Below are 17,241 nucleotides of genomic sequence, written 5' to 3' on the forward strand. Positions count from 1 at the left end.
GATTGGTGCCATAGGCTTTTCAGGGAACAGTTTCAAAATGCAGAATATTTGGAGAGAGAAACAGTCCGAAATAACATTTCCAAGAATTTTTTTCTAACATCAGATTATATTAGTAAATATATTGCAATTTACAGAAAAAAATTGTGTCTTTCCAGGCAACTATAATAGTGAAACATAGTGGGTTTGAATGTTCTCTGATTTTTTCTTGTTAACCCATATAGTACTGAGAGGTGCTTTGTGCTCATCTTTTTACAGCAGGAATCTTGCCCAAAGGGCAAAGGTTCACAGTCAGTCTCAGGGCTGGCTTGGTTCTCTGGATTCCTCCCCATAAGAGCCCAGGCACTTATGGTCCCATGATGCACACTGGAAAAGTGATTTATGAGGGCTTTCTTTTTTAATGGTTTGCACTTTTATTCTTAGCAGAGAAGCTATGTTTGTGTTTGCCAATGCCAGAACAATAGCATTTTCATAAGAGGGTGCTTTTGAAGGCAAAACCCAAAGAAATAATATATGCCTGTGTGTATATATGTATATATACATATATGTGTACATGTGTATATAAATACATGCATGCATGTGTGTATATGTAGAGATATACATATGCTTATCTATATATATACTACCAAAAGAGAATTAATACGGCTTCTCCTAAGAGATATTTTAATATGAAAATATTATTTGACATGAAATGATTACTTCTAGGAAAAAAAGGTATTGTGTTTACTCCATGAATGATAAGTCAAGAAACAGATTTTTATTTTCCTATAGAATGTCATTACTGATGTGCTGTTGGAGCATCAGGTGTTTTACACGAGTTTCCTGGTTGGTTTGTAGTTTTGTATGCTGAGGAGGTAAAGTAAGCATTTGGCCAGCACATCGATTCCTTTTGTCTACTTTCTTTTCCTCTGAGCAGATTTAAGTTCCTGGATATTTTTCATTTCCTTCAAGAGAATTTCACTGAGAAGTACTTTGGGCCATGTAAACAAGGGATCTCCAACAGTTTTCCTGGAATTTTTAGCATTCTAGTTTTTTCTTTAGATGTTTTATTTGATAACACTAGCATCTACAGACTCATATTATCTCCTTTCTTAGACCTGTGATGTTCTGTACAGAAAACATCATGTTCTAGATATTTAGGAAGTCATTGTCTAATGTAGGAGAAGAGACACCTGAAAACTTGCTTTCTCTGAAAGCATTTCATTGAATACTGAATTTATAGGGTTTCTGTATAGATCTAAGCAGCTCTGAAACTTTGTTCTAAATGCATGCTAATTGTACTTGATTGATTAACAAACAATTTATCCTTTGGTTAAAAGATATATGGAAAGCAAAACAAAATTTTAAAAATGAAAACTGTTAACGTGGGTTTTGTGGAGTATTCTAGGCCTTTGAAAGAAATCAGATTTTTTTTCTGTGACTGAAATTGGAAGTGATCATAGTCTTTGGAGCAAATAAATGATGATATAATATCTGCTTTAAAAGAACTACTATAATTCTAAGAGAATCCTAATGATTAGCACCAGTAATGGTCCAAGCAACCAGCCTTTATTTCTAAGGTATTCTAGATACCAAGGCCATTTTATCTTCTTTTTGAAATTCATTGAAATATAGAAAGTGAGGAAATACAATCATACAATCAATGTACATATTTTCTCATATGTGGAATATATAATTCACATGCACAAAAATGTAAGTAAATGCCTTGGGTGGAATACAAGAGTCCATACATGTATTGATTGAAATTCTGGTAGATTTAGAGGAGTAGTCAAACAGTGCAATTCCTTAGAAAGACAAAAAACCATAACTAAACAAAATAGACACAAGTAAATGGATACTTGAAAGGAATAGGTAGTATCAAGGGGAGTCTGAAAAAGGGTGAAGAGAAAGGGAGTAAGTGCAGTCAAACCTTTAATGTACATCCTACAAAATTAAGGAAAGTTAAGGGATATGTGCATTGGGTGGATGGGTAAGAATATATAAATAGGTGACACTGTATGAGATACATTTTATTAATAAATTGTTTTATTGAATAGCAACTTCTTGGTACAACTACTTAAAGATAAGAAAAATATTTTTAAAAAATAAAAAATTAAAATTTTAATAATTCTGCTTTATTAAAGTAAATGTTATTTCTCTAACAATTTGCCATATTTTGAGAGTGTAAGGAGTTAGCAAGGATTAAGTTAAATAGTGTTGTCTGACAAGAGTTTATAAAATACAAAAAATAAATTTCTTCTCAGTAATGAAAGAGAATCTCTGTTGTGATGATCCTATTCTTGTGCCTTTTAAAGAAAAACACAGGGTTAAATGCTAAAGGACTTTCCTTTTTTTCAAGTAAAATAGTATAATTTGAAAATGTTGCTTAGTGGTATATAATGATCAGAAAACTACTATCTCCAAAGCTCCAATACTTGGGTAGAAGGCAAAGCTTTAAATATGATCTATATGTTTAGCAAAAATACTAATAATAGATAGGAAAATATTTCTCCATTGAATTGGAAGCCTCCTTCATATTGAGCCTTCAATCTTCCACTATTTAATAACCAAAATGTAAGAGCAACATAGGAAAGCTCCCCAGACCTTTTCATCTCAACCCTGACTCTGGCTGCTGGGCAGAAGTCTCCATGAATACAATGTTACACCATTGTCCTACCTTTTTGAGAAGAGAGTATGGAATACTGGATTCAAGGATGATCATATAATAGCAAAAGGATATTAAAAGATAGAGGTAGTTATCCCTCAGCATCTTGGAACTGTTCCAAGATTCCTTTGGACTCCCAAATCTGTAGATGCTCAAGTCTTTTAAAGGAAACTATAGTGCTTGCAGCTAACCTAATGCATACATGTAGTGAAGTAGGGAGTATTTATGATCTTATATTACAATGTGAATTTTATGCAAATTGTTGTTATACTACATTGTTTGAAGGATAATTAAAATAGGCTGTGGATTTTCCTTTTCGTTCAGAAATTCCCAATATATCTCTCACCTGTCCCTCATCAGAGGAGATAAGGGTCCCTCTGCTGTTCAGTTTGTGTGTGTGTGTGTGTATGTGTATGTCTATGTGTGTGTTTGTGTGTGTGTTTGCGTCTGTGTGTGTCTGCAACCTCAGGAGACTAAAGATTTTGGTTTTCTACTTCATTTTCTCTCATTCGTCTACCTACTTATCTGCATATATATATACACCTCCTTGTATATCTTCCTACCTATAATTGCAGCAGGTTGATTTCTCAGCTTATATGTTGAGCGATGGCTCAAACATTTCAGACTTCATAAGTCTCATATCATGTTGATATTTCTACTGGTCAGTAGCAAGTATTTTACAGTATGAATAACAAAGATCTTCTCTGTTATTTGTTCTCTGTTATACATTGATAAACAGGCCCCAGAAATAATATATAGACAAGTATGTATTTTTTCATACACAGAAATATATGTCAATGCTTATGTAACTATTGAAATGGAGAGATAGAAGCCGTTCCCCACTGGTAAGGAGGAGCATGAATGAAAGTTTGAGATAATGTCTTAAAAGATGTCAGCTAAGAGCAGGCTGGATTCAGGCTGGCATGGAGTAGAGTTGGGCTCTTTATTTTCATAAACATATATTGAAGTGTTTTATTTTTCTGGTTAAAAGAAATTGGGGTAGATGTGTGTGTGTGTGTGTATGTGTGTGTGTGTGTGTGTGTGTATCACAGACAGACAGACAGACAGAGATTAAACAAGCAAGTAAGGGAGATTTCTAAAGGAATAAACCATTACTTGAATCTTGTTTACTGTAGCTGGCATCACAGACCCAGGAAGATGTAGTGCTAAACAATTGCTGCTGATTCTTTGATGAGTGCCCAGCTGGTGGCTGCTTCTAGGGAATGTGTAGAGTTGGTGTAAACAAATACAAGCCCTGTGAACAGGGCTTTTTCAGGGACATTCTTACCTGCTTGAAGAATGACACTGCTGTAGGAATTTGGATATTGGAAAAGCACTATACAAACTCTGTTCTGTGGTGGATTTCAGATTATTGGGGTGTGCTTTTGTTTTAGTTTTGTTTCATACAAAGTCTCTCTATACAACCCAAGCCTCAAGCTTTCGATTTTCTTCTATATCCAACTCTCTAATGCTGTGACTATGGCTGTGAACTACATACAGGGCTAATGTTGTTAGGTTTGGTTAGTTTGTTTGGTTATGCATACTGTGGTTGTAAGCCTGATGTTTTCCAAGAATTCTAGGGATCTAGGGAGAGAAGAATAGGAATAGAGGGATTTAAAGCATCAAACTGTTCACTGATTCAATTTATTTATCATTTTCCTCCTCTTCCTCCTCCTCCTTCTTTTCCTGCATTATTGTCTTTAGATAATTTCTAAACTTTCAAAAATGTTGAGTGGGATTGTTTTTGCTAGTGTTCATTTTTGTTTATGCATGAGTAGATTTTCAAGTCCCAGAATAACAGTCCTTAGTTTACCATGCCTCATTTAATCTGATGCAAGGTAATATTTTCTTTCCTAAATATATCTCATCAATAAAAGAAATACTAGCATGTCTAAGAGAGTTGTAGGATTAAGTTAATCTATCCAGAATAGTACCTATCACACAAGGAACACCTAATAAACACCATCCTATCAGTAGATTTATTTCAAATGCATGGGTTGAAATAGACAAATGAGATTATATCAAACTGCAATGCTTCTGCATAGCAAAGGAAGCACTCAGCAAAGTAAAGAGACAACATACTCAAAGGGAGAAAATGTCGCAAACTCTACATCTAACTCTGAAAATTGAATAGCAAACATATAAAACAATTTAAAATAGACAATATATCTAAATAGCTCTTCAAAACAGGTTTATTGGCCAAGAGTGTAGCCTAGTGGTAGAATGCTCATTCAGCATGCATGAAGCCCTGGGTTTGATTCCTCAGTACCACATACCCAGAAAAATCTGAAAGTAGCACTTGGCTCAAGTGGCAGAACGCTAGCCTTGAGCATAAAGTGTCCAAGGACAGTAGCCAGGCCCTGAATTTAAACCTCTAGGACTGGATAATAATAATAATAATAATAATAAACAGGTTTATTAAAATATTCAACATTGCTACTCATCATGGAAATGCAAGTTTAAAAAGCATAATGAGACATTGCCTCATCCTAGTAAGAATGGCTATTATCAAAAAAGACTAAAGATAACAAATATGGTCAGGGGTAGAAAGAAAAAGAAACCCCTACATGCTTTTAATTGGAACATAAAGAAACCATTATGGGAAATAACATAAGGTTCCTAAAATAATTACAGATTGAACTTTCATTTGATCCAACAATTGAATATATATTCAAAAGAAATAAAAATCAGTCTGTCAAATTTACATCTATCTACATGCCCGTATTTAGGGTTATCAGTTTGTGCAATTGCCAATGCATGGAATAAATTAAGTGTTTATCAGCTGGTGAATGATTTAAAAATATGGTATGTATACACAAATAAATACTTTCATCTATAAATTAAAAAAGAAGTTATATTATTTGCAGTATCATGGTTGGAGATCTTTCTATTAAGTAAAATAAGCCAAGTAGAGAAAGACAAGTGCTGTGTGACTTTACTCAGCTGAGGACACTAAAAAAACCAAAAAAGTGCCTCCTAGAATTTGAGAGGAGAGTGATGGTTAACAGAGTCTAGGGAGAGTAGAAGGAATGGAGTGATGAAGTAAGATGACTGATCATTGGGTACCATGGTACAGTTTTAGAAAAGATCAACAAAGCCTGTGTTCTGTTGCCCAGTACAGCAACCATAGCAATGGACATAAGCTGTACATGTAGAAGAACTAGCAAAAAGGGCATTGAAAGGTTTTTACCATATATAAAAATAGTTGGGAGAGAATTGTGTGTTTAGTCTGATTTCAAATGTATATAATATACACATGTACCAAAGTAACACCATTAATCCATTATTCTGTACACCTTGCATGCTTCCAAGTACCAGCTACATTTAATTTTGTGATAAGGAAATAAACATATTCAGAGGATAATGAGCTCATCCTTTAGTTGATCTAAATTTTTGTTTGATGTGAAAGCCACATTTTCTGTTTTCTGAGCTGTTTCATTTGGGAAGGAAAGGGTACAAATTATATTTCACAGAGCCTCCAAACATAACAGTGGATGATGTTGTTTTACATTCCATCACACTGAATATTCCCTAAAGCTTTTTGAAACAATAACAGATGGTCAAGCTGTTGAAAACATTATGATTCTACTTACTTTTCAAACATTTAAGCTGAAAACCATACCATAACAGGGTAATTTTGCCTTCATTACCTCAGAAAAACAAGTGTGTTCCTTTCATTTATATATTTTTTTCAGTGTGACATAAAATTGCACTTTTGGAGGTTTGTCTCCAGGTGCAAATAAAACATGTGAAGTATTTTATTGAATACCTAGATAGATCAAAGTCATTTAATATTTTAATGAAATATTTACATGTTTAATGACAAATGAAGCTACTTTCTCAAAAGATCATCCACATACCAAGGACAAAAGATGCTGGAAGGTAGGGTCTCCTTCAGTAACTTATGGGCTAGCAAATTAGTCTGTCAGTGGAAGGGAAAGCACTCCATAGACTTGACTCATCTCAGTGGCTCATGGAAAATATTGAATAATAAATCTATTGTGAAAGATATTCATTTTCTGTCTGCTCCATAAACCTGATGCAAGTTGATTATTGATATGATAGTCTAGAGTCATTCTCATACATTTTTTCTTTTGCTCTATTATTTGTTAGTAATTTGCAAATTTGTTTATTTGCTTATTCCAACCAGGAGTTGAACTCAGGGCCTCAAGCACATACTCTTCCACTTCAAATTGATTTTCAGGTTGAATCTCATGCTAAGTTTTCTCCAGCTGGCTTAAACTAAGATTCTCCTATCTTTGCTGAAGATAGCTGAAGTTATAGGTATGTAGAGCCACACCTGATCCCTTTGATTTTCAAATAAAGTAGGAAAGATATTTATAGAAGTTCTACAGTTGTTCTTTTTTGTTTTCTTTTTGGTGGTAATGGGGAGCAAATTCAGTGTTTCATGCTTTCATTGGCAGATATCCTACCATTTGAGCCATACTCTTGGCCCTTTTGTTGGTTTGTTTTAGCAATTTTTCAGAAAGAAAATAGCATTTTTTCTCAAATTGGTACTCACTCCACAATTCTACTTCTACCTCCCTTGTAGCTGGGATTACATGCATGCACATAATGCCCAATTTGTTAGTTGGAGTTTTGCTAACTTTTGTCCTGGCTGGTCTTGACAATCTCAATCTATGCCTCTAGAGTAACTGAGATAGCAGCTATGAGCCCCCGTATCTGATGTTCCAAATGTTAAGTTTTGAGATTGAACTTTTTTTTTGCCAGTCCTGGCCTTGAGCTCACAGCCTGAGCACTGTCCTTGGACTTTCTCAAGGCTAGAGCTCTACCACTTGAGCCTCAGCACCACTTCCCGTATTCTTTCTATGGGTATGGTACAGAGGAATCGAGCCCGGGTCTTTGTGCATGCTAGGCAAGCACTCTACCACTAGGCCAACCTCCTGGCCTACTTTTAATGCTTAGGATTCAAAGATTGTTTCATATGGTAAAGATAACACTAAATCAATTATAAAGAACTTTCTTGGTGGTGCATACCTTTAATCCCAGCATGTGAGAAGTTATGATAGCCAGTTCAAGGTTAGCTTGGTGTATCTAGGGAGACAATTTCAAAGAAAAGGATAAGGGAGGAAGTAGAGGAGGAGGAATCAGACTAGGAGAAGGGGGAGGAGGAAGGAGCAAGGAAAGAAGGAAGGGAGGGAGCAAGGAGAGAAGACAGGGAAGGGAGAAGGGAAGAGTAAAGATGAGGGAGGGGAGGAGAAAAAAGAAGGTATAAAGAAAAAGAAGGAAGCCTGGTGCCAGTGGTAAATGCCTGTAATCCTAGCTACTCAGGAGGCTGAGGTCTGAGGATGGTGGTTCAAAGCCTGCCTGGGTAAGAGAGTGCATGAGGCTCTCATCTTCAATAAACTACTTAGAAAAAGATGAAGGAGATGTTATGTAGTAGAACATTAGCCTTGAGTGTAAAGAAGCTCAAGGACAATGCCCAGGCTCTGAGTTCAAGTCCTAAGACCAGCAAAAGGAAAAGACAAAAGAAGGAAGGAAGGAAGATACTTTATATAAAGATTTCTGTTAACTGTTTCACTTTGTAGAAACCACATATCTGACTACATTTTATGTAATTTTCCACAATTGTAATGGACTGTCTTTGTAATCCAATGATTAGGAATGAAAATCTTTTCTTATACAAACATTGTGACAGACCTTCTTGTGGTTGCTAATGACAAAACTCTCATTCTAAATTGGGTTAAGTAAGAAAAGAGTACAGGAGTGAGTTCTTCCAGTGTTGGGGGAAGCTGGATTAGGGTAATCACAGCTGTATCATGGCTTGGGCCTCTTCATAGTCATTCCACTCACAGTTTGATTGTAGTCACCAGTATCTTAAGAACCATGCCATAGACACATTCAGTTTCTCAAAAATAAAGAGCTCTGCTTCAGCAAGAACTTATATAAAAGTAATTCTACTAAGTGACTCATCTAAGTCGTCCATTCTCACATGGAGGGAGAGGCATGCTGTTTCACTCTGATCACCTGGGCAGTGTGGAGAGAGGTAGCCACCATGAGAGCCCAAACTCTACTAGAGGAATCAATCCAAGAAGAAAGGTGTTGCTGGTGGAGAATGTAATCACAGAATAGATAACAGTTTCACAGCTTTGTCTATGAAGCTGATTTTTTTAATTTGTAGGGGAAGTACAGTTAAATAAAGCAAGGTAATTAAAGCCTTTAAGTTATAGATGTGGGTCTTCTAAATGTTTCTTACAGAAGAACAGCTAGAGACCAGAGTAGTTTCAACATTTGTCCTGTATTACAGTGTCAATTAGTTCGATTTGTGACTTGCCAGGAAAAGCTACTTTTAAAGAAAGGAGAGTTACATGCACCAGTTCATATCTCTGATATAGTATTTTCCACACTACATTAGAAATGCTACTTTTGTCCAAGTCTTTTAAGCAGATATTTTATTCTTTAGACCCTGGTGTATTTCTCAATGACTTGAAATTTTATTTGGAAGATGAATGAGCACAGTAAAATGAATCAGGTAATGATTGATGATTGATTGTGTGACTGGAGAGGTTCAGAAGACTATGTTGATTTAATCATCACCTCTCAATTCTAGCTTGGAAGAGCTACTTGTATGTTTCTTTTGTGAAAGATAAGGTACCAACAAGTTCAAAACTGTTAAGACACTGAGAGATTTGAGGTGGGTATGATGTTAAAGAGAAGGTCTCCAGTGAAACTCTATTTAAAGATACCGTTTATCATTGTTTAATGGCTAAGGAAAGAGCCTAAGAAAAGATCAGTGTGGAAGAAGAGCTTTCAATTCCTTCTAAAGATGATAAAGTCAAGAGTAAGTGAGAGCAGGCACTTAGAGGAAGATGCTGAACCCAGAGTGTGCTCTGTAACTATCTTTTTGATGCAGTGACTGATCATCACATATAGACTGTCTGTAGTTTTGGTTTTCTGCAGAAATTTCTTTCAGAAATTCCTCATCTATATTTCTTGAGAGAGAGAGAACATTTTTAATAACTCTGTGTGTCATCCAAGAGATGTATAACATGAAATGGCTCCTAAGTTAGATGAATCTCTTTCTCTGTGCAAGATAATAAAATCGACTCCATAAAAATGGGAGCTTGAGTTCAAGCAACCCAGTAGGTATTATTTCTTCGTTCTGTTACCTTTTTTGTAGCAAAAGAGAAAAAAATGCCATCTGAATGACTTTTAGAACTAGACTTTAATGGACACTTCAGAGCAGTTCAGAGTGAATAAAATAACGTCCTGTGTAACTTACTAAAAATAAAATTCAAAACTGCACACATAAAGAAAATGGAACTGCTCTGCTGATTTTCTTTCCATGAACAAATGGTTTGTATATGACAAAAGGGATTGCTGTCCTCGTGTATCTTCTAAATTCTGCCTTCTCCAAAGGACTGTCCATTTTCAAAAGGTTAAACTTGTGAGAAATGTCCAATGTTTATCTGATAACCAGATCTGATGAAAAAAAGTAGCATCTATAATAACATTAAATGTGAATGGCTAAACAGTCCAAGAGAAAAAGAAAGTTGTGAGATCGTATTTGAAAATGAATACCAACCGTGTTGTCTAAAACAAATGCCCTTGAAATATTAAACTAGGTTGAATGCAAGAAAATGGAAATGGACCCCCATTTCACCTATTTTTCTCCATTGACATGGAGAAGTGATTTAAAAAGGGAAACCGAATCTCAAGGAAAACTTTTAGTAGGAGGTTGGGGATAGAGAAACAGCAATCAAGAGAGAGGGGGTGAGGTATTTTGATTAAAATGAATTCAGGCACATCTGAAATATTACAGTTAAACCCCTTGGTAAAATTAATGCACAACAAAAATAAATAAAATGAATGCCAGGAAAGTAAAACAGTCTCTGTTGAGAGATAGATACCAGCAGAAGTGAAAGAGAATGGAGAAGGTACATGAAGATGAATAGTTAAAGTAGTTTATTTACATAGAAAAACAATAATGAAACATGTTGAAATTATTTGAGAAGAGCAAGCTGGGTAAGGGAAAATGAATGAGAGGATGGGTTTGATATTGTAAGTATTCCAGTGAAATATTACAATGAAATCCCTATAGAACAATTATGATATGCTAATAGAAATAATCTTGTAAGTGAGTAAACATGATTGGAGGTAGATGCATGAATTTTTAAATGTTTGAATAATAAAATAAAGAAAAGGAAACAAAAGAAAACAGTCCCAATTTCATTTCCTTCAAATTGTGTAAAGGTACTTTTCTTTCTTATTTTCTTTCTGTTAATTATTACTGAGTAGTATGCTATTTCTGGGCATGAGCTTTACAATCCCATACACATGTACACATGTACATGCAGGATTTTTCACTTCACTTGCTCAGTCATTCTCCCAGCATTGAGAATGCATTGAGAGGCCTACATTCAGTTTAACAAACTTGCAGAAAGAAACAATGTAGTGTTATGCACGTGTGCCCATGTCAAGTTCTAACCTCACTAAGTAGAACAGCATTCAAGCAATCTTGATTTCACAAAGAATAGATCATAAACTAGGATCATCTCTACGAATGTAGTCATGGATCCAAAAATATTTGTAAACCTCTGTGCTCTTTCCACATGTCTCCTACACTAAAAAAAAAAAAAAAAAAAAAAAAAAAAGTCACACTAGTGAACCATTGCATTCTGTTAATGTTATGTTGATGTTGTTAATATTATTTTTAATCCACTCATTTGACCCTAAGATTTGTTCTTGATTATGGAAGTATCACAGATTATTTTCATGACGTTCCATCTCTTTACAACTTAATTTCAGAAGGGAGATCTCATCACTTCTGCTTTATTGTCTTGTTAGATGGCCGACACTCAGTAAAGGGGCTCTATAACAGAGTGAATACAGGACACAGGAAGCATTGGGGGTTATTTTAGAGACAGGAGCCTCTTGAACATATGTTAGGACATGAAAAAATATTACTGGAGTGTAGACAAATTATACAAATAAACCCTCTGATCACAGTGAAATTAGTTAGAAGTAAAAAACAAAAGCATATGTAGAAGAACCTTTAATTACTTGGCACTTAACATATTGTCAGTGTCAAAAAAGAATTCACAAGAGAATTAAAAATAATTTGAATTTATTGAAAATAAATACAATATACATCAATTTTAATAATGCACCCAGAGCAACATTTATTCCAGATTTATTTATAATTTATAATTTTAAGTATTTGCTATAAGGAAAAAGTAATATATAAGAATCATCTATCATACTTTTTAAAATGTAAAGGGGAAAAGAATGTAGTAAATTAAATGTAAACTAAAGGGTGGAAATAATAAAGTCTAGAGCTAAATTAAAATAAGTAGATAATAAGCAACCAATTAGTAATGAAAAAAAATTTGGTTCTTGAAAAGAAGAAACGTTTATGATACAAAACTAAGAGGAAGGGAAACTTTCTCATAAACTAAAAAAAATTCAAAGTTGACCTCATGCTTTCTCATGAACTAAAACCTTCTCATGAATTAAAAAAGTCAAAGTTGAATTAATGCAACATTGATACTCACTTGACACTGTTGAATATGAACCTTATAGCTTGGCAGGAAGGGAAGTAAAGAGAGAGAGCAAGGGAAGGAATAACACTGTTCAAAAAGAAATGTACTCTTGACTTATGTAACTGTAACTCTGCTATATATCACATTATAACAGTAATTGTAAATTGAAGGGAAAAGCTTCCCCCTCCCTGCCACTTGTCCTAATCCTCAAATCCCTGGGTAATTGTCCACCATATTGGATTTGAAAACCCTCAATGATTTGCTTTTAAGTATTTCAATGTGGCAATTATGTCTTTGAATCTGACATCCATAAGAAAACCTTAGGATTGCCTCCAGCTTCCATGCAAAAAAAAAAAAAAAAAGTTGTGCACAGCATCCTAGTAGAATCCTACTTCTTCACAAAAGTGCTAAGGCATGTAAGGAGCCATCTTGGATATCGGAAACCCAGATAATAAAAATAAGTTTGCTTCCTGACCCTAAGTTCATTTCATATCTTTTCCTTTGAAATTTTATTTTAGTATAGCAGGTAAATATAGGAAGAAATTGAAAAGAAACATTTCCTGATCTTCATGTGGGAAATGGAATCCTACTTGTAGCTTGTGGAACTGGGCTAATCTACTTGAACAGGTTGTCTAGCAACTCCTAAGTCTTACATAATGTTTTTGGGTAAGATAGAATTCTAGCCCACCGGATCATTTTTCTATAACATTACATAGCTACTCCTTGGACAGTTGTTAGTTTATTAATTATACCTTATGTCTTCTAGCTTCTTTATTAAGATGATGCTTTTTTGTAGCATAAAGTTAACCGATGCGTTACGTCATTTATAGATCTTGGCAAGATAAAAGGTACCAGCTGTCATATATATGGTGAAAATATCCAGAATCTTCCTGTTGTCATGAAAAAAAAATCCTTTTGGAAGAAGAAGTTTAGATTCCCTGTAACTTAGCAATCAGAAATATATAATTCTTTAAGTGCATATTTTAAAAATCTCTGAATATTTTTAACAAGGTTCTAATTTTAAGGTAAAAACGGGTATGGAGGCTCAACATGCTCAAAATATGTAAATTCTTCTGGAAGATTTTAGAACTTGGCATACCAGTTCTGCTGCACTATATTAGGAATATGTTTGATGATGAGAGCTATAACCTGGTACCCCCAAACTCTTTGATCTGTCTCAGTACTCCCTCATTAGCTAACGTATATGATACTCTTACAAAAAGATACATTTAATGTTTTGCTATCTCAGCCACTACATTCCTAGTCAAAGCTAAGTTCCTTTATCAGCAAAGTCTTAGAACTATGTCAAGCTTTTAGTCATATTTTAATCCTCCAAATCATGAAAAAAGTTTAAGACCTTCAGAATCTTAGTTTGATCAGCATATATTAATATGCATGCAGACAACAACTTCTAGAACTTATCCAGTGTTATCACATTGATTTAACAACAAAACTTCATGTTTCTACTAAGTAGATTGTGACTGTGAGAGCCAGAAAAGGTTAGTCTGATAAACAGACTTTGATTTCTTACAGAGCAAGAACTTCTTTAAGACCAGTTTATTTTCTTACTCCTTGTAACAAACTGTGTAAATGAAAAGATTGTGCTTCTAAATCTTTCACGGTAACCTCACATATTTAGACTTCTCTGGGTATAAACATCATGACATTGAAGTAGAAAGTTACAGTGATTGTTTGTGAGAAAGAGCTATATAACTAAAAGTCTACTGGGAAGCATGCCTACTAACAGGAAGAGAGAGAGGACTGTTTGCAATGACAGAAATAAAAATGTTTTGAGTGATAATGGCTGTGCAAAAATGAGCATAACAAATCCAGATTTTCCCAGAGTTGACCCTATGAGGTTGATCTTTAAGCAACTTGAGTTCAAAGCCCAATACTGTTAAGTAAACAAGAAGCTACAATAAATCTGCCTTAAGTTTCCTTAGCAAATAGATAAATGGTGTCTCTGAGAATCAGTCTTTCTTATGTTCTGGAGAAAATAGAATGAACAACAAATTTTAAAATGAATTGAATGTCAACAGGGACAAAAATATAAAGAAAAATGTTTTAAAAATTCATAATCTAGGAGAATAAAGAAGCAAGTTCTTTTATACCAGCCTGAGCCAATGGCTCTCTCGAGTAATCTAGCAACTCAGGAGCCTGGGATCTGAGGATCTCAAGTCAAAACCAGCTCTTGCAGTAAAGTCTGTGAGACCCTTATTGCCAGTTAGTATCACCCCCACCACAAAAAGCAAAACAAACAAAAACAAACCAAAAAGTGGAGTTGTGGCTCAAGTGGTAGAGTGCTATTCTTTAGAAAACAAAAACTCTGAGTCTGGCTTATTTCACTTAATATGATTTTTTCTAAGTCTTTCCATTTCCTTACAAATGGGGAGATGTCATTCTTTCTGATGGCAGCATAGCATTCCATTGCGTATAAATACCACATCTTGTTGATCCAATCATCAACTGAGGGACATCTGGGTTGATTCAATAAGACAGACTCAAAGGAAGATAGGCTTAATGGTTTCCCTCATTTGTTATAATTAGTATAAACCTTGGACTCTCCTAGAAGAGGTCTACAATAGGGCAAAACCTAGATACATAAGGCCATATAGGATGCGGCTAAATGAAAGGGCCTCCAGGATATAGAAACAAAAGCCATATAATGAGTGATTGTTGTTCTTAATGTACTAGGTTACTTCTCATCTCTATTGTTGTCCCTTGGTTATCTCATATTGTTACAGTATCTTACCTTGTTATCAATATATCAATATACAATATATCAATATTGTATATATGTTTATTTGTTTACCTGAAAAAGGATAGGGAAGGGGGGAAAACAAGATGAGGGAAGAGGGTGGGGGGAAGGAAATGGGGACAAAAACATGAGAAAGGGTAGTAATGTTTGTGAAATAATGCATCTTCTATCTGGCGAATATAATGTAACCTTTCTATTATTTACAATAAAATATATTTTTAAAAAAGAAAACAAAAACTCTGGGATAGTGCACAAACCCTGAGTTCAAGCTCCAGGACAGATACATACACACACACACACACACACACACACACACACACACACACACACACACATACACGTATGCATACCAACAAATAAAATAAAATTTATAATAAAAATAAAAATGAAGGGGCTAGGGGAAGGAAAAGAGGACAAAAACCTAGAAGGGGTATCAAAGGTCAAGAAGTAATGCAACCATTACCTGACAAATGTAACTGTAACCCCCTTCTATACATTATCCCAACTATAAAAAATGAAGATATTAGGGATAAATCATTAAATGTACTTATTTAACAAGATAAAAAAACAAGGTGGAACATGAGTGGTACATGCCTATAATCTTAGCTATTCAGTGGGCTGAGACCTGAGGGAATCATGGTTCAAAACTAGCCCAGGCAAAAAAAATTCCCTATACGAGATCTCAAAAATAATTATTTAAAAAGTTAATCTGGAGGTGTTGAAGTGGTACTGCACCAACATTGCAATTGGTGCCTTGAGTTCAAAGCAATACTGTTCTCTCCCCCCAGTCCCCCCAAAACCATAAAACAAAAACATACAGTTTTATATGTTGATATAGGTGTTGTGATGTATCCCTGTAGTCTGTGTGACATTCATGCATCCAGCTGTTTATTTTCTTAGTGAGAGAGGAGATAAGTATAGAGAAATTTTAAAAAAGGAAAATATATTCATAGTTCAGCTTAAAAAAATCTCATCTCTCATTTAAAATAATGGATAAATGAACTACAAACAATTACTTTCATAGTTCCAACTTCAAATGGGAGGTTGGTATTTGCTATGGAATATAAAGGTAATCTTTAAAGTACTTTATCTAATGGAGCAGAAATAAGACCTTGTTAAGCAAGATTGGCAGGAAAGAAAGCCATGCAGAGTGGATGAACTTTATTGAGCACAGTGCACCATCTCTGTCTCTCTGTCGCTTGAGAAATTAGGACATGTGTCCTGTCTGATAAGTTTCTAGGGGAAAAGAAAGACCGTATTGTAGAACATTTCAGATACCACCCACACCCTCAAATCTTGACATGTTTTTATCTAGTCATAAAAATACAACAATCTCAAAGGTTTAAAGAACTTCTTCCAGCTCTAAGTAGAGTAAAATTAAGAAAATCAAGAAGCACTAATTCAAATAATTTATCCCCCTTGAAGCAGGATTCTAAAAAATGTTTGCTTTATGCAAAACCTAGATACATAAGGTCATACAGGGAGAGGCTAAATGAAAGGAACTCCAGGATATGGAAACAAGAGCTTTCTCTTGTGTGATTGTTGTTCTTAATGTATGATATTATTTCTCTTCTCTTTTATTGCCCTTTGATTAATCTCATATTATTATAGTATCTGACTTTGTTACCTGGCATATTGTATATATGTTTATTTGTTTATGTGAAATAGGAAAGGGAAGGGGGGAAAACAAGATGATCGGGAGGGGGTAGGAGGGAGGAAGTGGGGACAAAAACAAGAGAAGGGTATCAATGTGTGAGAAGTAATGCACCTACTATTTGATGAATATAACTGTAACCCCTCTATACATTACAATAAAAATTTAAAAACAAAGCAAAAATGTTTGCTTTATTTACATCTATTTTTTTCCTCATGAAAACTTTCATTGTAGTATAGCTCTCAGGAATGTAATAGTTCCCCAAGAATTATTTATGACTTCACTTTCTTTTTTTGCCAGTCCTGGGCTTGGGCTCAGGGTATGAGCACTGTCCTTGGACTTTCTCAAGGCTAGATCTCTACCACCTGAGCCACAGCATCACTGCTGGCTTTTTTCTACGTATGTGGTACCGAGGAATCAAACCTGGGTCTTCCTGCATGCTAGGCAAGCACTCTACCACTAGGCAAAACTCTCAGCCCGACTTCACTTTCTTATGAAGATAAAAGTTGGCCAAATTCAGAGAGCCACTTGGTAAAGGAAATATAGGAAGTGAATTAGAAATGCACATTGTCTCCTCAAGTTGTGTTAGAAACCAGGGACTATTTGCATTTTCAAATGAGCTCGGCATTATGTTATTTCAGGTTGAAAAATTTTTCAGGGTTTTCTAAGTAATAAGTCTGATTCT

General features: G+C 34.9%; 1 protein-coding gene and 1 long non-coding RNA gene across 2 annotated transcripts in view; one reads left to right on the forward strand and one right to left on the reverse strand.

Annotated features, from left to right (window-relative positions):
* LOC150059682 (uncharacterized) overlaps positions 1 to 11,327 on the reverse strand; it is a 722,023-nt gene extending 710,696 nt beyond the window's left edge. Inside the window, exon 1 of the long non-coding RNA XR_016536473.1 lies at positions 11,228 to 11,327. This is a non-coding gene — a long non-coding RNA (uncharacterized LOC150059682). The remainder of the gene's footprint in view (positions 1 to 11,227) is intronic.
* The window catches only part of Themis (thymocyte selection associated), a 158,298-nt gene that overhangs the window by 94,470 nt on the left and 46,587 nt on the right, over positions 1 to 17,241 (forward strand). The gene's annotated exons all lie outside the window — the stretch shown is intronic.

This window comes from Megascapheus bottae, chromosome 8 (assembly GCF_031878675.1).
Source record: "Megascapheus bottae isolate mThoBot1 chromosome 8, mThoBot2.hap1, whole genome shotgun sequence".
NCBI classification, from domain to species: Eukaryota; Metazoa; Chordata; class Mammalia; order Rodentia; family Geomyidae; genus Megascapheus; species Megascapheus bottae.